The 27,490-nt window shown below is 40.1% G+C and overlaps 1 protein-coding gene and 1 long non-coding RNA gene across 3 annotated transcripts in view; one reads left to right on the forward strand and one right to left on the reverse strand.

The window, feature by feature from the left end:
• Positions 1 to 27,490, forward strand: part of il1rapl2 (interleukin 1 receptor accessory protein-like 2) — a 520,306-nt gene that overhangs the window by 374,166 nt on the left and 118,650 nt on the right. The gene's annotated exons all lie outside the window — the stretch shown is intronic.
• On the reverse strand, positions 19,627 to 21,443 carry LOC308408661. Of its 2 annotated transcripts, XR_013973829.1 has the most exons (4): positions 21,268 to 21,443; positions 20,342 to 20,531; positions 19,969 to 20,203; positions 19,627 to 19,876 (listed from the first exon to the last, which is right to left on the reverse strand). It is a non-coding gene; the product is annotated as an uncharacterized lncRNA (long non-coding RNA). The 2 variants fall into 2 exon arrangements; XR_013973830.1 differs by having other exon boundaries at positions 19,627 to 20,203.

A 27,490-nucleotide genomic window follows, 5' to 3' on the forward strand; every position in this document is an offset into this window, starting at 1 on the left:
CTTGGTTGTCTTTGAGAGCATAATGACAATGAAGTGTAAGGTGATTGGTATGTTTGTTAATTGCCATTTGGTCCCTTGTAAGTTATAAGTGACCTGTATAAACCTCATATTCTATCAGTTGATGGTGGTGGTGTACTGCATCTGGTGCAGCCTCCTGTTGAGCCAGACCAACATGCAGTTGTGAGTAATACTCCACAGATTATATGAGTTTACAGTAGAACAGCAATGTTGTTTATTTCTTTACTACAGGAAAATAATGAAGAAACATTGACAGCTGTTACAGAGGAGGAAGCAACAGAGACACTTTATGAGGTTTACATCTTTTAATACTTTGTGTACAGGAAATACAGGCGACCAATAAAGCCAGTTGAACAAAAAATCTGTTTATTCTTCTTTCAACATGTTGAGGTGATGGGTCAAAAGAAATGATTGTGACATATGGTGTCTCTGACTGCACTTCCATCTTGTATGTCCGTGCGAGGGTCAGGATGTTCATGGTTTGGATCACTGCTGATGTTTGGTTCAGAAGGACAGTGTTCTCCTCTAATTGTGGCAATGTTGTGAAGAATCACACATGCCACAATAATGTCACATGCCCTTTCTGGGGTGACCCTGAGTCTTTGCAGGCACTGGAACCGGGCCTTAAGCATTCCGATAGTCATTTCAATTCTGGCTCTTGTCCTGCAATTAGCCAGATTATATCGCTGCTGTGGGCCCGGTTCAGGGTCAGGGTAAGGGGTAAGCAAATAGGGTAAACATGGATACCCCCTATCACCAAGCAAGTAGCCAGTGAACTCTCCTAAGACAGAAGGGTACACTTCAGTTCAAATGTCCCTGAAGCAATTGGTCTTTATATATTTTAAAGTATTCTCAACTCACCATGTCCAAATTTTGTGCTCAGTGTACATTCACGGAATATTTGTGAGTCATGGACAGAGCCTGGCCACTTGGCTTCCACATTTGTGATAATGTTGGCAGCATCACATATGATCTTCACAGTGCAGAGAACACAAATTAGCATCCATTACTATAATGAAATAATTTGTTAGTTTGACATGCTACAGGGAACTATGTACCTGTACATTAATGCTGTGGAAAGACTTCCTGTTCACATAGTCTCCTTCATTTACTGAAGGAGCAATGATTGGAATGTGAGTGCCATCTGTACAGCCAATCACGCCTGGGAACCCTGAAAATAAATGTGCAATTTAAGTAGTAGTCCAAGTATCACCACATCATAAATTAAGTTTTGTTCATCCTGATACCTGCAATTTTGTGGCATCCCTCTTTGATAAATCTTGTGGGTCTATGACCGGGGAACACCACAAACGTGTACAGGAGACGTTTCAGTGCAACTGTAACATTCCTGACTGCCCGACAGACGGTAGCCTTGGAAACGTGCTCAGCGTCACCAATATTATACAGAAAGCTCCCGTTTGCAAGAAACCGAAGTGCAATACAAATAATATGTACAGAACTGAGAGCATGTCCGCGATGTGTCACATGCGTAATATATGGCCTGAGGATGTTATTCAAATAAATTATAGATTGTGCTGAGAAACGGTAACGTTCGCACAGAAAATCATCAGGAAATGATAAAATGTCCAAACGCGCTCTGATCACTCTCTCCCGGTGGAGAGCTCTGCGGAGAATTTGGGCTTCACGATCTACTGGCTCTTCAAGGAAGTGGCACGCCATGTCCGACACTTCCTACTGTCAGGTTTCCGACAAAGGGGCGGAGACAGTCAGGGTTAGTTGTAGTAAACCTGCTAGGGGGCAGGTTAGCTTCACGGAGTGTGTCGTCATAGTGACTCACTCAGGCTGCAGCTGAACTCGCTTTGTGAAACCGAAAACCCAGAGTTTTCGTTAACTCAGGGTATACTTACTCAGTTTTTCCACTAAACCGGCTTCCTGAAACAGGGCCCTGGAGTGTTCAGGTGTGTGTACACACAATGCCACAATCTTCCCAGGTGTGGAAATCCTTGCACAGCCACATATTGTTGTTTGAGCAGTAATAGGCACTGTGTAGTAGCGGTATGATTCAGCTATCTCTCACTCATGTTAAGAAGCATGGGTAGGATTTGTTCATTTAATATATGTCAGGGACTTAATGAGTGGCTACACAGAAGGTCCGGGCTTTTAAATAACAGCTGGTAACACAAATAATTAAGAAAATATGGCAATTTATTGGTTAATTATATAAATCTATCCCACACACAAAATAAGCTCGTGGCCAGTGTTGGTCAAGTAACTAATTACTGATTACTTCCCCCAAAAAGTAATCCCGTTACTTTACTGATTACTTATTTTCAAAAGTAATCAATTACTTAGTTACTTAATTACTTTTTAAAAACACGATTTACAACATGAATAGGTGATAAAGCAATAGATCTTTCAGCCCAATTCTACTTTTTCTGCATAATCCATCATACAAAATGTAATCAAATGGAAAAGTCCCTTTTTAAAACTTGTTTTATCAGTTTTAATCTTTTAACTTTATGCATCAAGCAAAAATGTAATTATATGCACCATTCTCTGACTGGAAGAAATTTGTTTAATATTTAAACCTATTTTCTGCACATTCCAGCACATAAAATATATATATTTTTTGTGTGTGTTTACACTCAGTCTTTCAAATAGATGCAAGTAAAACAGAGCAGAAAATAAATAAAGTCAAAGACTAACTTAAAGTAAGGTCAGTACTTCCACGCTTTAAACGCTGCACGCTCTTACTCTCTCCCGCACTCAATATATGATCCATTGTTAATCTGCACACAGCTGTTGTCACGAACGTCGCACTCGCTTACGTCACTGTCATGAGACATTCTCGCAAAAAATCACAGTTTTAGTAACGCAGTAACGCAGCGTTCCTACGGGAAAGTAACGGTGATCTAATTACCGTTTTCGCAATAGTAATCCCTTACTTTACTCGTTACTTGAAAAAAGTAATCGGATTACAGTAACGCTCGTGACATATTGAGTAAGTGATGAGAGAAAATAGTGTCACATTACAGATATACACACACTAATGCAAACAAAAAGTCACACAAGCTTGTGACATTTCAGAGACTGGCCTTTCTGACCGTGTGTGATATACAAAGTGTCATGAGTGTTTAAGAGTGTGCTAAATCCAGGGTAGCATATTGCATTAATAAGTGTCAGCATAAAGAGCTAGTCGGGCCTCTGGCTTGGTTTTACTATTCGTTCTGAAAGAGAAAACAGTCTTCAAAGGTTACACTCAGACAGCTGAACTCGTATGAGCATTATTACAGCATTTTCAGCTGTATTTGTGAGGATTTCTATGAATGTGGGTGGGCAGCACAGAACTTTCTCATGTTTTTATTTGAGGAAAGGTGCATGAATGCTTCAACACATACAGAAACTTATTTACACAACCACTTTAACTGCTTATATTAATCATGGATCAAAGAATATCCATACTGCTTGGCACTGACAGAAGGCAATAACTCGAATAACCACTTGTTGTAACTAAGATGAGCAGGTGAGCCTCTGTGAATCCAAAACATCCTGCAGATGGGCTACAGCAGCAGAAGAGCACACCTAGTGCTGATCCTGTCAGATAAGAAAGGAAACAGAGGCTAAAGTTCACACAGACTCACCAACATCGGGCAATGGAAGATTAAGAAAAAGTTGCCTGAACTGATGAATCTTGATTTATGCTGTGACGTCATATTCATAGGGTCAGATTGATGCAGAAGACCACTTTTTTAATCTTATGTTTGTCTCTTTTAATCAGTCACAGCCACAGAACTTATGGACAAAACTTCTATGCGTAGCCAAGTGGCAGAAGCCTTTCACTTGGGTGGTCTCAGAATCTCATCTCTGCTTTTCACGGATGATGTGGTTCTGTTGGCTTCATTGGGTGATGGCCTCCAGTTTACACTGGAACAGTTCACAGCGGAGTGTGAAGCAGTGGGAATGAGAATCAGCACTGTCCCCACTCTAGGTCATGGACGAGTTCCTGCCTCAAGTGGAGGAGTTTAAGTATCTCGGGGTCTTGAGCAGGAGATCGACAGACAGATTGGTGCTGCAGCCACAGCGATGCAGACGCTGTACCGGTCTGTTGTGGTGAAGAGAGAGCTGAGTGTAAAAGTAAAGCTCTCAATTTACTGGTTGATCTACGTCCCTACCCTCACCTATGGTCACGAGATGTGGGTATTGACCAAAAGAATGAAACTGCGGAAACAAGCAGCGGAAATGAGCTTCCTCCAAAGGGTGGCTGGCCTCTCCCTTAGAGATAGGGTGAGAAATTCAGCCATCCAGGAGGGGCTCAGAGTAGAGCCGCTGCTCCTCCACATCAAATGGAGCCAGTTGAGGTGGTTTGGGCATCTGATAGGGATGCTCCCTGGGCGCCTCCTGGGTGAGGTGTTCCAGGCATGTCCCCCCGGGAGGAGGCCCCGGGGCAGACCCAGGACACGCTGGAGAGATTATATCTCTCGATTGGCCTGGGAACGCATTGGTTCCCCCAGACAAGCTGGAGGAGGTGGCTGGGGAAAGGGAGGTCTGGGCTTCTCTGCTTGGGCTGCTGCCCCCGCGACCCGGCCCCGGACACAAGAAAGAAAATGGACGGATAGATTTGTCTCTTTTAATTGTCAGTTTCAGCTGACAACGTCTGGACTTTGGGTTGTATGTGTTAGCTTTATTCCTTTCACATGGCTACTCTTCTCTCATCCTGTCCTAGAAGCCAGAGGGAAAGATGTTAATTCATTCATATAGCATAATTGGAAGATCTGAGCAATCACATGCTTGTGTTCATGTTTAAGGAATGTGTGTATGAACTCACAAAGAAGTTCACTAACAGCCAAGATTTTCCCGAAGCATTCGATTTTAAAGACCATAAGCAAACAAGCCTTCCCACAGACTGCTTAACATCCCCACAAGCAGATTATTAATTCATCACGTTAATGTCATAATATTCACTTCTTTTTCCAACCTTGGCACTAGCGCAGCGGCCTTCATGTTTTGAGGCAGTTTACCAACAATCCTACAATCCTTCTGTCCAAACGAGCTGTGCGAAGTGTCACAGATGATTGACTGTTTTCACTGAGCCTTTCTATAAAGACCAGACCTGAAAGAAATAACTTTATAACATCCTCCCTTAATCCTTCAAGGTGAAGTTACTGTAAAATCTACTGCAAATAATGAGACAAATCAGAGGAAAACTAAGAAAAAAAACTCTTTTGTTAAAAAATGGAGTAAACCTCTCGGAAAATGTAGGAATCCAGGAATTCAAATAAAAAATAAAAAGCTTGTTTCCAAACTAGCAGAGCAAGAAATTCATTATTTGAGGGAGAAATTGGCTCCAAGAGTACAGCCAGTTTTATAGTTTCTTAACCAAATCTCACAATAGTCTCAATTTCTTTCATTTTTATGCCTTTTTTCCCCTGTTTCCCATCTTACGTCCTGAACTTTTACTTCCTTCTTTTTCTCTCTTATCATTCTTTTTATTCTTTTTTCCTATCATCCACCCTTCTCTCTCTTCTTCCATCATTTCCTTCACCCTTTCTCCTCACCCGCATCCTTTGTGTATTTTCCTCCATCCTCATTTTCTCTCATTCTGCCTCATCTTCCTCTTCCTCTCTCCCCTCCTCCATCTCATCTGTCTCTTGCTGAGAGTCTGCGTCAGGGCAGATAAATGTTGGACAGATGTTATGTAGAAGTCTCGCCCTAGGTGGCTTTACTAAATAAGAGAGTGTGTGTGTGTGTGTGTGTGTGTGTGTGTGTGTGTGTGTGTGTGTGTGTGTGTGTGTGTGTCGCCTTGGTTGTCCTCAGCCAAATAAGAGGAGAAAAAAAATGCCTCAAGTTGTTTCCAGTACATGCCCCATGCCGGCCTCAGCGCTGTGTGTCTGTGACACTTAGAGGCTGTTTTCTAATCTTTAGCGGTGTGATGCTCAGATTTAAAAAAAGCATTACCTTCAGAGTGCACAACAGATTTCCTGATGCTCTTCTGACATTGCATACATTTGGGAACAGGAACATTTGGGGTTTGTTTTGTTTTTTCTTTCTTTGATTGCTTCACTTGATTTCTTTTTACTTTTTATGTTTCTTCCCCCGTGGACAGCAGGACAGAAAAAAAGAGAAAAACAATGAATGAAGAGGAAGATGGGTTTTCCTTCCTGCTCCAGCTCTGCTGGTGGTCAACTTTTCGCGCTCTCTTTTTATCTGTTAGAGCAACATTTAGCACTTTGGTATGATTAGCATTGCTAAGGACAAACATCCGTGTAGAGTAATGGAAATGGATTTGGTAAGTGGACTGGCTGATTGAATGGCTCGGTCAGTGACTGACAAGCTGAGAAAATGAGAGACTGACTAATTGAGTAAATTGCTAAATGACTGAGTCACTGACCAGCTGTTTGTTTACTTACTGACTTAGAGGCTGAGTAACCGATAGACTGACTAAGCTTCCATCCAACACTGCCTGCTGAAGAAGCGTGGGAAGATTTCAGTGTCTGGGATTGACACACGCTTATTGACAGTAGAGTAAATCGTTATTCACAAGCACCTTTCTAACCTTACTGAGCACTTCAATCAATTTTACACTGCAGTTGTCATTCAGCCTTTTGCTCTATTTTCTGAAAAAGCTAATAGTTAATTACATATGAAGTTCTGTACACACACACACACACACACACACACACACACACACACACACTATTCATATAGAATTTTATTTCGAACATGCAAATATAATTTAAATAACAAGAGAAAAAAACAAAACTTAAAAATCATCAAGTTTTCATGTATATATCTATGTCAACAGCATGTGTGTGCTCGAAAGGATGAAGTTTACATTTTTCCTGTTCCTACCACCTTATTTCAAATTTCATTGCTTACAAATCCATATCCAGAATTTAACATTATTTGCTTCATATATGTTTAACTATGTGCAGGTTTAACACACTGAACATACACAAAGAAAACTAATAAATAACATTTTCAGCACGTAAACCAAAACAACAACAAACTACATTTTTACATAAACTAATCACCCTGTGTTTAACACCCGTTTAATCTCTGAGCTTATTTAATATCTATGTGACAAACACCTTAATGAACACTTAAGCTTGGGTTACACTGGCCTTGATATTATTGTGGGGACATCTCAGCGACATAATGCTTTCCCTAGCCGCTTACCCTAATCAAAAACGAACGCCTAACCTAAACCTAACCATAACCATAACTAAAACCACATTTTGAGTCTCAGAAATGCCTTCAAACTTCTGGGGAACAGGATTTTGGTCCCCATAAGGGCTGTTGGTCCCCGCAAGGATAGTAAACCACTACAGCAGTCCCCAACCTTTTTTGCGCCATGGACCAGTTTATGGCCGATGATATTTTCACAGGCTGGCCTTTAAGGTGTCGTAGATAAATAAAACAAATCAAAACCAGTACTGGTCCCCCCAAAAAAGAAGATGTATTCATAGCGCACGGGAAAAGACCCAGGGAAACAGAGTTAACGATAAAAAACGATTTTAAAAAAACGATAAAAACCGACAAACCAACCGCTGAACTACTATACAAAAATATTAATACATGTACACACAACACACCAAATCCATAAAGAAAAATTTAAATTACCAGTTACCTTGAACCTCGATGAAGTCGACCCACCTTCTAATTAGTTGATGAAGCCTCTGTGTTTGCTATTCAGAGAGACAGTCTTGCTTTATGTTGATTGATTGTATTTAATGAATAAGTGAGCTGTTATTTTGTATTATTTATGAACTGAAGCAAATGATTGGCTGATAGAAGAACTGGAAAGTGTAAGGATGTTATTTTGATGCGTACCACCTACCTAAGCATTTTTTGCAGACCATGTACACCTTTTCTTGGAAACAGTATTCCCTGATAGCTGTGCTCGCTTTCAGGAATGCTTTGAAGAGCGTAACAATAAATTTGAGGTGCAGACTTGGCCTCTGAATTCCCCAAATCTCAATCTAATGGAGCATCTGTCAAATGTGATGGATAAACAAGTCCAATCCATGGAGGCCCCACCTCTGAACTTACAGGACTGTCGCTAACATCTCAGTGGCAGATACCACAGCACACCTGCAGGGGTCTAGTGGAGTCCAAGCCTCGATGGGTCAGGGGGGACTAACACCATATTAGACTGGTGGTCTTATTCATGCACCCACTTTTGGCCTGTTTTATCATTTCCTTCACATCGTATCTTTTCTTGAATACATTTCACATCAGTCTGCATTAACCCCTGGGTGAAAACAGTCCCCGGAAAATGCACAGTTGTTCCCTGTTTAATTGTTTACTCATGGTTCTCAGCTGTTTAAGCACATCCCCCCAATAAATCGGGACAACACTTGGAGAAGAACAAGCATGTTGTTGGGATTTTCATGGGATTTACCCACACTGACAGAGGCTTCTGAGTTCTGCAGGTGTTTTTGATCACCATGTTAAATTACTGGGTGTTACTGCACAGAATTGCAAGATGCATATGACTCACTGCATGACTACATGAAGGAGTAAGAAGCTGAACATGTCTACTTCTTATTAGGTTTAGTTTTCACATCTTCATGAAGCAGATGATGATGATTTTATGGCTAGATTTGACAGTACTGAAATTATAAACATCTCTTTTCCTCCGCCTGTTTCCTGATAATAAAATGTGATCGTGTTAAAGAAAATTGGAGATAGAACGACTTTAAATTTGCTCTCTCTAGTGATTTTCTAGTAGCTCCTCTTTAGAAGTAAAGTCTGGTAGAGGCCTATTTTCTTGCAAAAATATGCACCGCAATATCAATACCTTTTTGAAATTCATTCCAGCACTATCTTTATATGGCCTTCACACAGCCTTGAGTTTCTGCCGGTAATGCAAAACACCGCTGTTTGATTGATGAACTCTGGACAGTGTGTAAGCCTGCCTCTTTTTCCTGTCTCCATGTCTGCCATCACTGCAGTGCACAGAAAAATAAGCTGTTGTGTTTGGGAAAAGTGAGTGACAGCAGGCAGCAAACAGCCAGACACCAGCTGAGATCTGATTCACTGAGATCAACAAACTCTGCCTCTGCTGCTGTAATGTGCTCTGTTTCACACTGTCAGAGAGTGACAGCTTTACTGGCTGACAGATTGGCTGAGTGACCGTTTAACTTTCTTTTCTTTACTTTGCTCTCTTTTTCTTTCTTTGAGCAACATTTAGCCTTACTGGCCTGCATAAACACAACCAGGCTGTCTATACTCAAACAGCGTTAAGTAATAGTAGAAAAAGGCCTTTAGGGCTATCACACGTAATATTGTAACACTAATTTCCCCAAACACCCCGACTTAAAAAAAAAGGTAATTCATTTGCCCACAAACACACATACAGAGCAAACTCGCAGAGGAAGACCCGCCCCCACAAACATAACAGTGTATGAACAGAGAATAAACGCTTCTATACATACACATAGACACAGCAATATGAGCATGGAAACACACATATGCAATAAGGGCTATTATGAGTTAATTACTTTCCTTAACCTAAATCAATCACTCCTAAAGAAGTAGTGCGTGTGCTTGTGTGTGCCTGCAAGCTATTAGAGCCAAGACACGAAAATCTGAGCATCTATGTGTGCACCTTCCCTGTGGCACAGCAGCATTGACCCCTATTAAAGTGTATTAATAGACAAGCTAACTGTTCAGCATTAGAATCTAAGAACTTATAGCCAAGATAATATTGTATTAAGACTGCATGTTTGTGTATATGTACACATTTGCACAGGCAAGGTTATCTGAGCTAGCTTCAGGCTGAAATGGAGATTTCCTTGTCAAGAATTCGTGATTCATTTTCTTTCTCATTACCCTGCACTGTAACGCTGTTATGCAGATGGAGTTACCTTCTGGGTCCAACATTTGAAAGTTTTTACTTTAAGTTTCCTGTATATTATAAAGCATCACACAAATTTGCTCGTGTTTTACATCACCAGCTTTTACTGATACACAGCTAACCCATGGAAGAGGGTCTGCTATTTTACCTCTATTTGAAAAAAGGCAAAAACACTGAGCCTGTACCTGAAGCTAGTAGACATGTCATTTTACAAAACACCCAACACCTCTGCAGGTTGGACAGGTTCATTATGTCAGTGGAAACTTATTACAAAGCTGTCAAAGATCGGAACAAGAACAAAAAGTACCCTTTAGTATGTATATATATATATATATATATATATATATATATATATATATATATATATATATATATATATATATATATATATATATATATATTATATAATGTCAGTATGGACCATGAATAATTGAGGGGCAGTTCTAAAGGCAAAAGAATCAACCCAGCACTGGCCACGTGTACCTAATTATGTGGCGGGTGCGAATGCTAAAGTAGGTTAAGATAGTGAACATACAAAATACGACACCTGCAGATTCAACAAACACACATTTATATCCAAACCAGAACTGGGGCATGGAATAGGTCATTGATCACAGACTATGAGACTTCAGCATTACATACTGTGTTTATTGCACCACAGAACATGCAGCGTTTAATAGTCTGATGAAGAGCAGGTGTTCTCGAAGCATTATACTTTGAGCAGTGCAGTAGATGAGCAGCATGCAGCCGCAGGGTTTGGGATTTTTTTGCATAACATTTTTATTGCAAACCAGGTAAAAATATAAATCCTTTAAATTGAATCTTTTTCACATTTTGTAGGAAAACAAAGAGAAACTACAGTTTATCATAGAGACAAAATCACAGCTACAGCCATTAAATATACTTAATGGGGACTCACTTTACTGACTAGGCAATACATTTTATATATATATAACAGTAGTAATAAATGCCTATTATTTATTTTGTTGCATACATTTGTCACCCTTCCAGTTTTACAGGGTGAAAATATGCCTGCAATCTGGGAAAATCCATCTCGCTTTTAAAGTAATGCAATTATTAGGTTTCTCCTAATTCAAAAAATTTAGGTTGCTCTTAGATTACCAGAAACCCAACAAATTGTGCAGTATTTGTGTCGTGTACATGTAATAATTTACCAGCATGTTTTCATTGTTTGCCAGCGTGCTGAAACAGTGTTTCACTCTCCAGGTCAAAGTGACACAAAAAACATGAAAAATAGACAATATATAGTGTGTTGGCACGGTAACATTTTTACCTAGGTATTTATTTATTATTAGCTACAATGGCACCTACTCAGATTATTAATATAATTAATGTTTGAATATCAACTTTTATATTGTCTGTCAATAAGTCACATTTCATTCAGTGTCACAAACTTTGAATCTGCATATTGAAATGTTAAGTTTGAATTGCACAATATTCTATTTATTTTATTATGTTTCTTGCTTCTGGCGTGGACTAAGCATGGCCTGAATTGCCGTTGCCCCAAGTAATATATTAGGAATGTAGATAAGTGATTAATCTTTAATCATAAATCACAATATCAGTTTTTAATTATCAAAATTGAGAATAAAATCTTTATATGATCTTTATATTTTACTGATACTGCTGAAGTTCTTTTCTGTTCTGCCATTTTTTCATTTATCATATTACCTTAAATATTTCCACTAAATTTATGATCAATAGTCATTATAATAGTGAAAGGAATCTCAGGCGTGTTATTACTTAGACCAAAAACACTGGAAGCTAAATTACACATCCACAAGAATCAACATGTAAACACAACGTATCTGAAATAATGAGCACAACAACGCTGAATGAGGAATTTGAAGGTGAACAGCGAGACTCAGATGCTTGCTCTGTCAAACTCTGAGCTACGAGTTAGTCTTTTACTTTTTCTTTCTTTTCTTGTGAGCTGAACGTCTTTGTTATCCATCCCCCCAGTGGCGATGGAGGCACATTGTTGCCAAATGATCGCTTAGGCCCCCTCCACCTCCCTAATCTGCAATATGTTCAGTTTGGCATGTCTGCTAATATTTGATACCTCTGGGGCACCTCAAAGACACACACACGTACACACGTACACACAGATCTGCAATATGCTCCATTTGGCAGATTGCCTCATAATTGGTACCTTTTGCACTTGTCGCTCGTACGCACAAACAAATGCAGACACACAGGTGTATGAGGAACGCTGTGAATTTCATTCATAAAAAAGAAGTAGCATGTAAGGATCGTTATATTGGTGGAAAACAAAACTCCGTTTCTGAGCTTTGATGAGAATTTGCTTCATTCAAATTTGATCTTGGGGACAGAGGCGATCCCTCACAATCGACACAAACACCCCGGCTTTCTGCTTGGCAGAGCGAGACACAGGCAGGCGGGCGGGCAGGTGTAATGTGCCATATGTTGACTTGGTTAAAAGTGCAGCCCTCTTGTGGTCTCATTATAGTATCCAGGTAGATTTTTCTTAGAGTCTTGCTGTTTCTCACACACATTAATACACACATTATTTGTATCAACACAATGTGTGTCAGGAGGCGTTTAGCTGCATATCACCACTGAAAGACTGACTGGAAACAGAGCGTGCAAGCATCATCGGGGATGCAGTCTGAGTTGTATTTCTCATTGACAGGATCTGTAAAGTGCAACTTTGCTGCTGAGTCAGCACACACACACACACACACACACACACACACACACACACACACACACACACACACACACATAAGTACACACTGCATCTTTTGGGTGAGTAGACAAGTATGCACACAAGCGCATACACATTAAAACAGTGTAACTCGGGTTTTCTTTTTGATTATCTTTAAATGAATTCAACAAGCATCCACAGCTACACGATATCCTTTGTCAAAGTAACTTTCATATTTTTGAGAAGGCAATAAAACAGGCAGGACATGTTTGGCTCCCATTAGGTGAGTTCACTCTAGCAGGTTAGCTGTTTGATGGTCAGGTTTGGTTTGGATACCCATCGATCCAAACCAGCCAGCAGCAGGATCTGAAAATAATGAGCCCATATTGTGCAAAAGCAGAAGATGTCAACCAGACCACTAACGCTGTGACATTATTTTTCCAGTATTTCGTTTCTCACAGCACTAGTTTTAATATACTAGACGGCACAGAATATATAGAACGTGAAAGCCACACTGTCAGCGCTTAGTTGATAAGGATGAAAATATGAATTCAGACATGGCATGAATGGGGCCCTGCATAATTGTTAAAGAGAGAAATGGTCCCCTCATTATCTGATGAGGCTGTGGTTAGCTTTGACCAGACTGTGCATGACTTTGGCTCTGTTACACTCAGCCAGGTTTGGCCTCTGTGTAAAGACAATACAAACACTGGTGGGAAGCCAGCAGCTCAAAAGACTGTGTCTCAGTGCCACTTGTATATTAGGCCATGGCAAAGTTTTACCTGTTTTCCAGCCAGTAAAGTCAACTCAAACTTTGTGTGGCACAATTACAAGTCAACATTGTAAAAGGCAGATAAGCGAGACACAATGTGACGCCTGAAACCAACAACACACAAACTTTTGGAAACTGGCAAACCTCAGTATGAGGATGTAGACACGCTCTCTGTGGTGGAATAAGGCAAAAGTATTTTGCACTGTAGCTGTAAATGTCACTTCCTCTACTTTTGTTAACCAAAACAAAACGAGTTCAACAAGAACAGACAAGCAGAAAGAAACCCTGTAACGCTGATTTGACTTTTCAGTCGTGCTGAGATAAGCAAAGGTGTTTCAAATTCAAATCACTGTAATTTGGATTAGTCTCGCAATACATCATCATTCAAACTATATGATATCTGACATGTTGCACAATGTTTTATTTAAATGAATTAATTCATTTAAAGTTAAACAACAAAGAGAAACTGCCTCCCATTGTCATGCTTCTGAGTCTTTGACCCAGTGTTTTGTGTTTATTGGTTAATTTATATTCTCAGCAAAAAAAAAATTCTGTCACAACTTCACCTGCTTCCAAGGTGCACGAAGGGGATGAAGGAATTCACAAAGCAGGAACTCCAGCAACACTTGAGGGAAGATGAACAACTTTAATAATTCTCATGGCCCTGATGAAGGCCACAAGCCGAAACGCGTTGGTCAATTATTAAAGTTGTTCATCTTCCCTCAAGTGTTGCTGGAGTTCCTGCTTTGTTAATTTATATTCTTGCAGTGTTGTCATTCGTGGGTTTCTGCTCGTGTTTATTCTTAGTTAGTTTAGGTTTCTGTTACTTTGCCTTCCCTGTGTTCCTCGTCTAATCACGCTTGTCTCCATGTTCCCTCTGTCTCCCCAGTCAGTTGTGTCTCATGTCTCAGTGTCAAGTCTGCGTCTTTGTGAATGTCTCCTGTTTCACTTCAACGGTCCCTGTGCCAGTGTATCTAGTTTTGCCTCCCTTATCTCATTATGTCTTGATTAGTTCCAGCTGTGTTTCCCTTTTCCTCATTACTTCCTTGTGTATTTAAGCCCCGTGTCTTCCTTTGCCCTTTATCGCTTACATTGCATAAAATTGTTTATATAATCTGCACAGTAATATAGCATTTTTTTCATATAATAGCCCAGCAGAACTTATTCAAATAGATTATCTTGAAGTAGTGAAAAAACCATACACTGACTTTTTTAAAAGCAAGTTTTTCCCTTATTGTATGCAGTGGAACAGTGGTGAACCTTCCCAGGATTGGCCAGCTAATCAAAAATAGTGATTGGATGATCCCCACGACTTTTGTGAAAAAGTTCTCTGGACTGACAACTTTTTGGATGGTTTCTGTCCCGTTACATCTGGTGTAAAACTAACACTAGATTTCATATAAAGAACATCATATCAGCAGTCAACATGGTGGTAGTGCGATGGTCTGGGGCTGCTTTGCCGCTTCGTGACCCGGATGAGCTTTAATTGACGTAAACATTAATTCTGATCTCTACGAGAAAATCCTGAAGGACAACAGTAGTTCATTAGTTCATGCCCTGAAGCTCAAGCACACTTGTGTTATGATCAGTCAATGATCAAAAACACACCAGCAAGTCCACCACTGAAAGGCTAAAAAAACTAAAACAAATGCTTTGGCATGACCTTAAACCAGTCATCCATGCTCAGAAACCCTCTTACATGCAAAGAGGAGTGATCCAAAGTTCTTCCACAGTGATGTGAAAGACTCATTGGCAATAATCACCAACACTTGATTGCAGTAGTTTCCGCCAACGGTGGCTCAAGCAGTTATTAGGTTTCGGGGGCAATTATTTTTCACATAGGGCCGCTGAAATGCACTTCATTAATTGATCATCAGTGAGCGTAAGGACCTCTATGAAAGCATTTTATAGAAGTTTTTCTGGCTTGTTGTTCCGGAAGATTAAGAAGTGTGTGTGGATAAAATATTTCCAGGAGTGGGCGCCCGAGTACAGAGCCTCGCAAGGGACATGGGAGAAAAAAAAATTAAGATGAACTTTTGCGAGATCTCGCAAAATAGACTGCAACCTTCGCAGGTCGAATTTGAAGGCCAAGTCGGTGTATCCTTCGTGACGCAACCTATCCTATTCATAGTGCAGCCCAGCCAATTCGTTTCCAACAATGGCGGCAGCGACTTAATTTTAATATTACTCTCTCTGGGTCACAAAATGAACTTTTAAGACATTTTCAGCCATGAATGTAGCTGTGTAAACTTCGAATATCTGCTTGGTTTATCAAGACATCACATATTTGCAAAAGTGCTCTGACGTTTTCTGAAAAGTCTGTTACCCACCATCTCGAAGCTAACAACAACAACAACAACAACAAACATTATTTATATAGCAGATTTAAAAACCAGTGGTGTAACAAAGTGCTTAACACGCAAGAGAGTAGGATGAAGTAACAGGGAAGGATGAGGGCTATGGCAAGGTACCAAAACATGCTAGCAGGTTGAATGGCATTAAAACACAAAAGCAAAAGAATTGCATATAAAAGCATAAAATAAAACTAAGTGTAAAGGATAAAACAGCCAAAAAATGAAAAAATGATTAAAAGTAATTAGGACTAATCCGAGATAAGAATAAGCATTAAGCTAACTAACAAGCAAGCGTTAACTGCTAGAAAAGGCGAGGCTAAATAAGTGGGTTTTTAACTGCGATTTGAAGGATTGAATGGAGTCGGACTCGCGTATAGCGATGGGGAGGTTATTCCATAAATCCGGTGCAGCCAAGGCAAAGGCGCGGTCACCTCTAGTCTTCAGCCGAGATCTCGGCAGTACCAAGAGTGACTGGGAAGATGATCTTAATGCTCTAGTAGGACTGTATGATCTAAGCAGCTCAATGAGGTAGCTTGGCGCTATATTGTTAATAATTCGGAAGGTAAGCAGCAGGATTTTGAATTGAATGCGATAATTAACGGGAAGCCAATGCAGATCAGCAAGGACAGGGGTAATAGAGACACGGCGCCCACTACCAGTAAGGAGACGAGCAGCCACGTTCTGAACAATTTGGAGTCTATGGAGAAGAGTTGAGTTAAGACCGAAGTAAAGGGAGTTGCAATAATCCAACCTAGATGTCACGAAGGCATTGATAAGCTTTTTAAGGTGCCTATGCGGGACATAATGTCTGGCCTTGCTAATAAGACGCAATTGATGGAAGCAAGATTTAACAATAGAAGACACTTGTTTGTTGAATTTAAAAGAGCTATCCAAAAATACACCCAGGTCACTAACGGTGTCGGTGAGGAAACTGTTAAAGGAACCGAGGGCGTCACGGAGTTGGCCACGGGAGGTCCAGGCTCACTACAGCCCGGGGGGAACACCGCACTCCCGGCACATTGTACCTTGACCTCCCAGTTGGCTTCGAGCAGGTGGCCTCTGAAGGATGCGGCCAAAACATTTGCAAGATCTCGCAAAACTTTTGCCTCAATTAGCATGCTTAATATTGAAGTTCATGACAGTAAAATTTGAAAAAAATTGAACAAATATGTTTTTTTGGGGGGAAAGGATGCCGAGAGAAAGCATCTTCACTCTGAAAAGGGCGCGTGAGAGAGAGAGATATTATTTTAATATTATTATTTATTTTGCACATAAATATCTGAAATCAGAGTGTCAGTCAGAGTGATGCTTCATTAGGCTCCTACAAAAAGTTTATTTGCTCACGTCTTCATAGCTAGTAAACACACTGCAGCAGTCCTGAGGGCAGCAGCCACACAAAGCCTGAACAAACAAGTCCTACATCTCCTGCTAAGTACCAGCGTCCCTCTCAGGCATCGCAGTGGTCTTCAGACCTCCTTGTCCTGGAGCTGTGGAGCAATACGGGGACTGAGCCCTAGAGAAGAGGCTCACTTTAGAGCTAATCCACTGAGGCAAAATCCAGTGGGGAGGTTTCTCTGGTGCTAATGGGATGTTGGAATGATGAGCGTGCTGCCTGTCACTTCATTTCCTCAGCAAAATCATCATCTGTGTTCACTGGAGCATGGTGAAAATTGGCACCCTAAAGGCAGAATATAAAGCTTGACAGAGAGCCATCTTTTGTCCTTCTCGTGTTGTTTAAGGGCAAAACATAATCTCAAGTGTCTTTACCTCAGAGGCAGTTGAGATTAGTCCTAAACAGACAATCTTGCTTTTGTTGTTTGTTTGTTTTACTTCAATCACGGCGTTGTGGTTCGCCAGTTTAGGACTGACCAGCAGACAAATGGACAAAGAAAGAGTAAAGCAGTACTGAGTCCAAGAACCTTTGTGTTACAGCGTGTGGAAGATCTTTTTGAAGTGTGTGCCGTGCAGCGATTCCTTCTTTGTGTGTCTGCTGCTTCCAGCATCACAATTACAAAAAACTACAAAAACTGCTTTCACAGTGTCACACATGTGTATGCAAAGATGTGTGTCTGATACAGTGTGAGGATGGGACGCTATTACTTCCAGTATAATATGCTAACCAGTCATATGCCTCCCTTAGAATATTTTTAACTGGAATAACTCCCACTGTTGGAACTTCAGGTTCAGGTGATGGTTATGATACCATGTTCTCAACTGCAGTGATCGGGTTTTCTGTCAGAAGTTCAGCTTCAAATTAACATAAATTATCAAATTAAACAATCACATGGACTCAATGCAGTTAGGCATGTACAAATGTCAGGATGAGCAGCTGACGTTCAAAGTGAGCATCAGAATGTGGAAGAAAGGTGACCATTTTGAACATGATTTGGTTTTTGGAACCAGAGTATTTCAGAAACTGCTGATCTGCTGGGATTTTCCTGCAGAACCATATTTAGAGTTTACAGAGAGCAGTCTTAAACTGAGAAAACACTGAGTGAGCGGCACTTCTCTGGGGGAAAATGACATGTTGATGCAGAGGTCAGAGGAGAATGACCCGTCTGCTTCCAGCTGATAGGGAGCCAATTATTCAAACAACCACTCATTATACCCAAGGTATGCAGAAGATCAGATGAGATAGAACTGCAGGAGACCTAAATGGAGGAAATTTAGGATACTTGTGCTCAGAAAAATATGAGATAAGTGGAAAAACATTCCCATGGTCTGATTTTCTGCTGCTACATTCAGATGGTAGGGTCTGAATTTGGTGCAAGTAAATATGAAAGACTGCATTCATTGTGGCTTCTATCAATGGTTCAGACTGCTGTTGGTGGTGCAATGGTGGTCTTAGTACCAACTTAGCATCATCTTTATGCTACAGCCTAACAAAGTGTTGGTGCAATCCAATGGAACACCGTGAGGATGTGATGGGACAGGAGATTTTCATCATATTGTAGATTTGCAGCTGACTAACCTGTGTGGTGCTATCATCTCAATATGAACCAAAACTTCTGAGGACTGTTTCTATCAGCTTGTTGAAGCTACAGTATTAAAATGAAACCAGTTCTGGAGGTACAAGCAGGTCCAACCTGGTACTAGCAAAGTGTGACGACAGATCTAAGACCCCTGTCATTGTGTCCTTAGTGCTCTTTTCATGGAGTTAAAGCTATCCAATAAAGCTGCCAGAATCTATGTTACACCACCTTAGAGCCTTTTAATAAAACTCTTTCATAATTTCTGTCTGCTTGTAATGAATATTGTTAGATTATTTGCCCATGTCTTGCCTCTGTCTATTCTTTTTTTTTTACATAACTGCTTTCTTTCTCCCTGTAGCATCTTTCTCCATTTCTTTCTGTCTCTGAGCATACAGATAAGTGAATATGAAACAGACATCATTATATTTCCCAGTCCTTTGCAAACACAAATCTTACACCCCTCGGCTAAGCAATATTTTCTCTGTGTTTTACACTCCTTGTTTTTGAGCACACACACACACACACACACACACATGCACTATTCAATTCCATTACAAAGAGCACTGTCATCAGTTTCTCACTTTCGCAGTAGTGATTCCTTCATATTGTTTTAGGAGCATTATTTAGATTTTTTTATAAACATCTTCAGAAAACTTCTCTTTTGCACCTCAGCTACTTCTTACTTGAAGTTGTTTGTAATGTTTAGCACTTTTTGCCACGCAGATGCTGGAGGATCTGGGATGTACTGTAATGACTCTAAGGTTAAACAGTTTGTAGAAAGTACTGTGCAAGCTCATTTACATTACAGGTGCTGTAGTCAGCACACACTGGCTTAGCTACTGACTACACATGCTAATTATCCAGAGATTTCTATTAGCAATTCCTGTGAATCAACTCTGAGTCATGACCTCCTCTTTAACATGTTTGTTTTTCCGAGCTGCACAAAACTCTCCAAGGGATTTTTCTTCAGTCAGTACTGACAAACTGGACAAACTAGTAGATTTCTTTTTAAAGGCAAAACATGTTTTTTATTAAATATTTCAACCAGTTAATCAGCTTTCTTGAAATTTGATTCATATGTCCAGGGGCTAAGGTGATAATCTGTGAAGTATTTCTGCTGGTGAGCTTCCCCAGTCTGCCATTCAATCCAGTGTATGCCGTGGAGATAAACACTCAGCATGTCAGGTAGTAATATTACCACATGGTCCTGCCCCCACAAATTAATGCTTGTCCATTCAAAGAAACATGATCCTGCGTGGTCCAAAAGAGAAGAATTACTGGTTTTAAACAGAGAGATCTGAGTTCTTTGTGAAACTTCATGAGCATACTGAAGCAATAATTACATGGGCAGCAGTACAGCAGTAACAGTAACAAGATCCTGGGTTTGAATCCATCAACTCGCTCGGCCTTCCAACGTGGAGTTTGCATGTTCTCCCCGTGTTTGCGTGGGTTCCCTCTGGGTACTCCACAGTCCAAACACATGCAGTTAGTGTGGTTAGGTAAGCTGGTGATTCTAAATTGCCCACAGGTGCGAATGGTTGGATGTCTTTCTGTTCCAGCCCTGTGACAAACTGTAACCTGAAAGAAAGAAGGAAAGACTGAACGTTTTAGCTGCCTATTCTCAAACTGCCAACTTTCACAATCTATTCATTGGAGCCATTGGAACAGAAAAACACTGCTTGTTTTTTTAACAAAGTTAAAAGGACTGTCACTTACGTAGCAGTGCTCATGTGAATAAATGCATGTAAAGTATCTGTCGTTTTCATCAGTGTTGATCCTTTTGATGCTGCAGGACTTTTTGTAGACGCGCATCTATTGAGCACCATGCATAAGCACACACTGTATGTGTGGTAAGGTTTTTTAACTGATCATCAGCAAATGGGTGTTCACAACATGTTTCACAGAACTGAGAAAATAAGAGCCAAACAGTAAAAACATACTGCAAGTTACTTCAGTGCTGATACTTTACTTAGTTTAGAATACAAGCGAACAAACTGCAGATACAGTAATAATACATCAATAGCAAATTATGGACTTAGCTAAACTGAACTGGAGCCACACAAAGTCCCAGATTCATATCTTTAGTTAGCACACGATTAAATGTAGGTAGTCATCAGAATAAACTATTTATGCCCCAAAATAATAACTTTAAGTCATTTCAGTGTTTATATTTTTCCATTTTGTGACATGGAAAATTTACACTGTAAAATGTCAGATTTGATTAAATTTGGTCCAATGACATATGTTCTGCCCTCGCACTTAACTAGGCAGACAGACAACCATCATCCCATGTAGAAAAACCACACCGTTGTTCCTTTCTGGTGGATTTATTTGATTGGATGCATAGCATGGCTTTGTCGAAATACATGAATGGATGAATGGTAAAACTGTAAACAAACACAAAATATCCCATGTGAGCTAATATAAGCAAACATTCTTACAATTAGAAGATGCTATGACCTGTTACTATGCAAAGCAAAGCAGAACGAAACAAGCTAACGTTAGCGGTTAGCTAGCGCTAATTAGCGTTTAGGCTAATGACTAATAAAGCACATCATTGAGTCAATTTGCTTTCTCAAAATATCACAAACAACACACGGCAGTTAGTGCTAACATAAAACACAACAATACTGCCAACTTACAGACTGTGCTGGCTTAAGAGGTAGCATAGGCAGGCACAGGAGTAGCAAACTGTCCTTCTCCCGTTAGACAGGAAGTAATGAGAAGTAGCACTTCCGGTAGAATGTCAAAATAAAATGAACAGTGTGCCAGAAACGAATAAAGATTGCATGAACTTGTATAACACTACATAACATGAGTGGTGACTCTTAAGGAGCCAGAACAACATATACATGATTGATATACATTCAGTTTATACCAAGCAAAATTTCCTTAATGAATAATTATTTGAAATAATGAAAATAAAATAAATTTTCATATATTTCACTTACATTTCACTCCAAATTATTGCTTCATGTTTACGAGTGCAAATGCATTTTTTGCAGTGTATGGAGCATTACAGTAGTTTTAGTTCAATCTTAATAAATATTGCAGGACTAAACTTAATACTAAAAAAGTAAGCAAAGCTCGAGTTCAGACAATAATTCTGATGGCTAAAGAACCAAATGGGACAGGCAAAAAAAAAGCTTGAGTTCCATAAATACAATCAAAGAAATTTCTCATGCTTTATTATTTACCCTGAAAAGGTGTAGTGTTGCAATAGTGAAAAAATATTTTGTATATATTATCGCCTGTATCTCTTAACCTCTCTAAATTTGTCTCTCTTAGATGAGTCATAAATAAATGTTAAAAGAAGACGATTAAGTAGAATTAGAAGCAGCAAAACAGGAAAAACAGTTTAGTGAAAAAAAGAGATGCATGAATATAATTCCCAGGAAAAGGTTTGATTTTAAAGCAGAGGTTATGATGGTGACAAGTAATTTAATTTGATATTATTTGACATGGATAAATTGGGTCAATATTACAAAGAGCTGCTAAACGTTAAACTGTGGCTACACGTCTCTCTTTGTACGTCCCTCTCATGGGTTACAGGTCTGTTTAAATGACTCTGAAATGACAGAACCAATTAATTTAAAGAATTTATACACGGACAACCATAATGAAAGGCACTCCTATAACTCTTATCCAATTTGTGCATGTGGAAACAGCTACCATACAAGATGAACGCAACTGTCACACCTGTGAGAAACAACAGACGTTGTTGCCTTTGTTTTATTAGACCATTTATAGTGCTGAGAAAATAAGGCAGAAGTATGACTCTTACATGGCACTCAGTTCTTCTGGAGTGTGAACACGACACTTTCCTGAATATTTCATGCCTGTGTAAGCACTCCTCGAGATGTATCTTTGAGTGTCTGTGACTCAACTGCTGTATGATGTGAAGATGAAACCCAAGAGGAGCTGGTCTCCACTCAGGAAGTATCTGTACTGTGCAGACACGGTGTAGCCTCAGTTATTGTTGTTGGTCTGTGATGCCCTGTGTTCCATGGCCCTTAAGTGGCTGAGACGAGCACAATGAGTGCATGGTTGTGTCAAAAAACACACAGCAATCCACAAACAGTGTTTACACAATTTCCAGGAAAGGCAAACTCGCAATGAAAAGAATGAACCGGCAGTTTTCCGTTAAATCTCTGCTGCTCATTTAGCATTTCATATCACCCTCTGCAAATCTGACTGCATGAGAGTCTTTTGGCTGCTCTTTTATCTTTTCCTTATGGCACAGGATCACTGCTAGTAACACTTCTCATTTTAGATTACCCGAGCCTTCAAAGCCACAGGCTTCAACCTTGCTTGTCAGTGTGGCGACTCCCACGTGGATCTCCTCGTTTGATGGCATAACCACTCATTTAAACAATTTGTTGTTGGCGTTAGCTCAAGGTAGGGCTGGGCGATATGACCCAAAATTCATATCTCGATATTTTTTAGCTGGATGGCGATATAAGATATATATCTCGATATATTTTTTTAAAGCCATAAAGTAAGAACAAAAAGAGAGTTCTTAGTCAAAGCTGTGTCCCAGATGTCACACAGGCACTTTTATTAACATAGAGCAGATGTACATAAAATTTACTCAAAACTAAATTATGAGCATTTATTAAATAATAATGCTCCATAAATAAAAGAAAACAATGTTGTTTTTGTGCATAACAAAAAGCTCACAATTGTGCAGTCAAAATGTAAACTAAAAGACGCTGAGCATAATAACAAAGACAGATTTCACAGCTGCTCTGTTCCCAACTTGTACTGCGTGACTGACAGCCTGGAGTTTGAAATCCGCTTCGCAACCACGTCTCTTAACAGGTGCCATTTATAGTCCTTATACACAGTAGGGTAATATTACGTTGAAGCACAGTACGTATCACTCCGCGAGGCTCAGCCGTAATGCTCCGACAATCCATCAAGCGGTGCAGCTCCGTAGCTTACTAAAGTCGTACTAAAACATTTTTTGACAGATTGCTGAGCGCCGTGTTCCACATAAAATCGGTTCGCGGCCATCAAGCACAACCAGAATTCATACATAAGGCGCGCTGTCAACTTTTGAGAAAATGAAAGGATTTTAGTCCGTGCAGCCCCTCTGGGCTGCATGGCGTTAGCGTGGTTAGCTCGTTAGCGTGGTTAGCTAGCTAACACGTTGACGCCGTCCAGCCCCACGCACGGGGCGATGCGCAGTAACTCGTTAACGGAGATTTGCCGTGTCCATCTTGTCGCTTCCTGCAGGTGAAGTGATGGGGGACGAGGAGTTGTGTTCAGTGAAGGAGAGGCGAGGCCGAGTAACATTGCGTAAAGACGAAAGTGGACGAAAGAGAGGCAAACCTGCGGCTCCACAAGTATAATTATAACGTAACATAGACTATATCGATATAAAGGATATTGTCACATCTTATATCTCGTATAAAAATATATCGATATTTTTTAAAAACTCGATATATCGCCCAGCTCTAGCTCAAGGCTAAATAAAAAGGGTCTGTTGGTGCCACAGTGCTGGTATGAATTTGCACAAGGTAACACACAAACCTTTAATGAAAGGTATTCAGACATCAGCAGCAGTAGACACAGCTAGAACCACTTGGACACAGTTCAAACCCCCCTCTGTACCGAGCATGTGTGTGTGCTATCAGCAGATGGGGACAGCGGCAGGTTGTATGTGCGGCTGTGCCCACATATGTGTGTTGTAGGAGGTCCTCAGTGCTTCCTCAGTGCTCTTCATAAAATGACCTCGGGAGTTGTGGGTGTTGACATTTTGGAGCCTAGCCAGCCTAAGAGCTCTCTAAACAGACATAACGCATCGCTGCAAAAGCCCTTTGTGACCTGTAAGGTATCCGTGTGTGGGTGGGGGAGTTTCCATTCAAGCATCCCCTGAGAGCCTTTGAGCTTCTTCTAAAAACTTTTCAAGCTTCAGGTTAGTGAACTTACTGGAGCAACGTAGTTGTTAAAATGTAGCATGTTCCTCGTAGGAGTTTGTGGAGCGCAAAAAGGGGCTGAAAGACTGGATGTAGTCAAAGGAAGGGGGGAAAAAGCTTGAGATGAATAGCATTATCACGTCATGGCTTGCTAAAAGTTTGACATTTTGTGTACAGCTTGCTCTACAACCCCCAAGTCGCCACTTGGCCTTCTCAGTATTACAGATAACTGTGGTCACTAAAAACAAACAGTCAAAGTGAGAAAACGTGTTAACTTTTGTTCTCAGAATTTGTCTCAGTAGTCTGACTATCCAGTTGTTAAGTGATGATGTATGAAACCTGCTTCCAGGTCCGAACTACTCTGTGTTTATTAAGGCTGTTGTGTTTTTAACATGTTTTAATGCTTTGTATCTTGTTCTATTTAATCTCAACAAGCCCCTAAAAACAGTCAGTGATCACTGTCGGCCTCTCTCAGTTTTTATCATCACTGTTCATTTTAAAGCTCAGTCTTTAACTACAGCCCAGCCCCTGCAGCAGTATATTAATGACTAACCTCGTATTGTGGATGGATTATCTCAGTTGTTCTCCTGACTGAAGTTTGGTCCGTTTACAGCATCCTGCCATGCGATTGCATTTGTCCCTAACCATCAGGAACCCTCACGTTAACTTTTATCGAGTGGGGGAAAAAAAGTCACAACACTGATGAATCCTTATCTCAGTGCAATCCTTCACATCCTTTGGTTTCTATCACTTCTGCAGCTGTTGTCATTGCTAATGTATTTGCTTAGATTTTGTGTTTAAAATATTGCATTTTTCTATTTGGTGATGTTTTTAAGCTGTAGCATGTTTGACCTCTCAGGCTCACCAGAGAATTCTGGTAGAAAGAAAAAACAAAGTCATGACCTAAAAACATTTTTCAGTGGCACTAACCCCTCTATACAATATTGATACATCACAACTTTCATTAAAACTGAATAACGTGTAGCACTGCTTGAATAAAAATAAATGCTACAGACACATTTATATACACAATAAAAGTTGCCTGGTTGCTGTAGCTAAAGACTAAAAGACAAAGTTATTTAAATCCTCTCTACACTAGTGTCATTGATTTTCATAGATAATGGTATTCATTCTCCTGGTCTGCCCAGGTGGCATCAATAGTGACTTAACAATATTCAGCTTTTATATTCAGATCAATACATCCTAATCCCCAACATTGATTTTACATGCTGAATATGTATGTCAGTGAAATGTGCCCCTTGTCACTTTCTGTTTGTTGTCCATTTGTTCCCTGTGCATGTGGAACACACAGAAGATTATACCAGATCAACACATGAGCATTTCTTGGTATGGATGTGGGAGGCATGATACTGGGGTAGGACACACATTCTAAGTGTTAAGTGTGTTTACATTGTTCTTTGGTACCCAGTCTTGTGTGTGGTGCGAACAAAAAACCCTCTGTAATAACTTTGGATGGTGAACAAACATAAGTTAGAATAAATCAAGAAATGTCAGGGTTCAGATTCCCAGTCATAGAAAGTCCTCTGACGGGATAGAACCGCGACTATGTGTCTCTGTTAGGCAGCACCTACATGTTATCTCCCAAACTGCTCGTCCACCTCCTGCCTCAGTCGCCCTCTCGGGCTCGCAGCTTATGTACCAAACCTGAGGAAGACGTTAAACTGAGCTGGATTAAAATGACTTGTGTTCAAATCACAAATGCATTGTGAGTCATCAGGATTCTGCATTTACGAGCTTATCAAGCTTGTTTTTTATTTTTCCATTTGAAAGACACAAGCTGAAGATTTATATAATTTTTTGTAAATGATGACATATGTGTGCACGTGATGTACTTAGACGTATAGTTAAAGGTTAGGTATGACCTCTCTGCTGACAAAATATGTGAGTGAGAGACAGAGAAAAGGAGATTTTGTCACTGTCTGGACCCCACTCACCACTCTCACTGTTCATTGGCTCTCTCCCCTCCTGTTAATGTCTATGTGTATAAAAATGAAAAATGCATTAATGGCTGAATACGGCCTAGAGAGTGACAGTGCATTGACTGATGATGGAATGAACAAGCTCATTATTAAAGGTCTTATCACCCCTCTGCAGATGCACTTACACACATGCGCACACACACACATGCGCTCACACAGAGTGTGAGAGAGAGACCTCAGTTGTTCAATGTCATGAATGCGTTTGTCATCATAATCAACACTTTGGCCTAAAATCACCTTTTTGAAAAGTTTTAAAAGGACCTTTTGTAGATCAGTGTTGTCCAAAGTACAAAAGCTCAGATGTGATTTCTCTGTAAACACGTAGAGACACACATAATGGTGCGAGTGGTGCAGTGTTGGCGCTGCTAGTTTAAGTGAAAAAGACGTGGAAAGACAGTCGAGGAAGTCATCTTAATGACTGAATGTTGAAAAAATAAATCTGCTTGATGTATTTTCATCAGCTGTAATACAAACAAACAAACAATCATACGTTCATCTGCGATTATCAGAATCATCATTCAGGGTGTTACATTTTCGAACACCATCATGCTTTCCCAGTTTACAGAAAGATGAATCTGCCAGCTCATACCAAACCTTCATGACAAACTTTATAGTCAGAGGCTGTTTATCTGTTTTTAAGGTGGTTACATCCTCATATCCCTTAAACATTCATGATGTTGTGATTATATAACCTGTAGGTAACTCAGAGTCATGTAGAAAATGGCAATTTAGATATTTATCTAATTACCAGGAAAATGGACACAGTCTAACAAGGTGCATGGATACAACACTAATGCAGCAGATATGAGAATAATTCTGCTCCATTTAAATTCAGACCTTCACATAGTTTTTCCAATTATTAATAATCAGTATTGACTGGTAATTATATATAACAGCTGGGGGAACTGCTTCCATAACAGTAATGGTATTAGCCAGACTCATTC

This window comes from Rhamphochromis sp. 'chilingali' (assembly GCF_963969265.1).
Source record: "Rhamphochromis sp. 'chilingali' genome assembly, chromosome: 13".
NCBI classification, from domain to species: Eukaryota; Metazoa; Chordata; class Actinopteri; order Cichliformes; family Cichlidae; genus Rhamphochromis; species Rhamphochromis sp. 'chilingali'.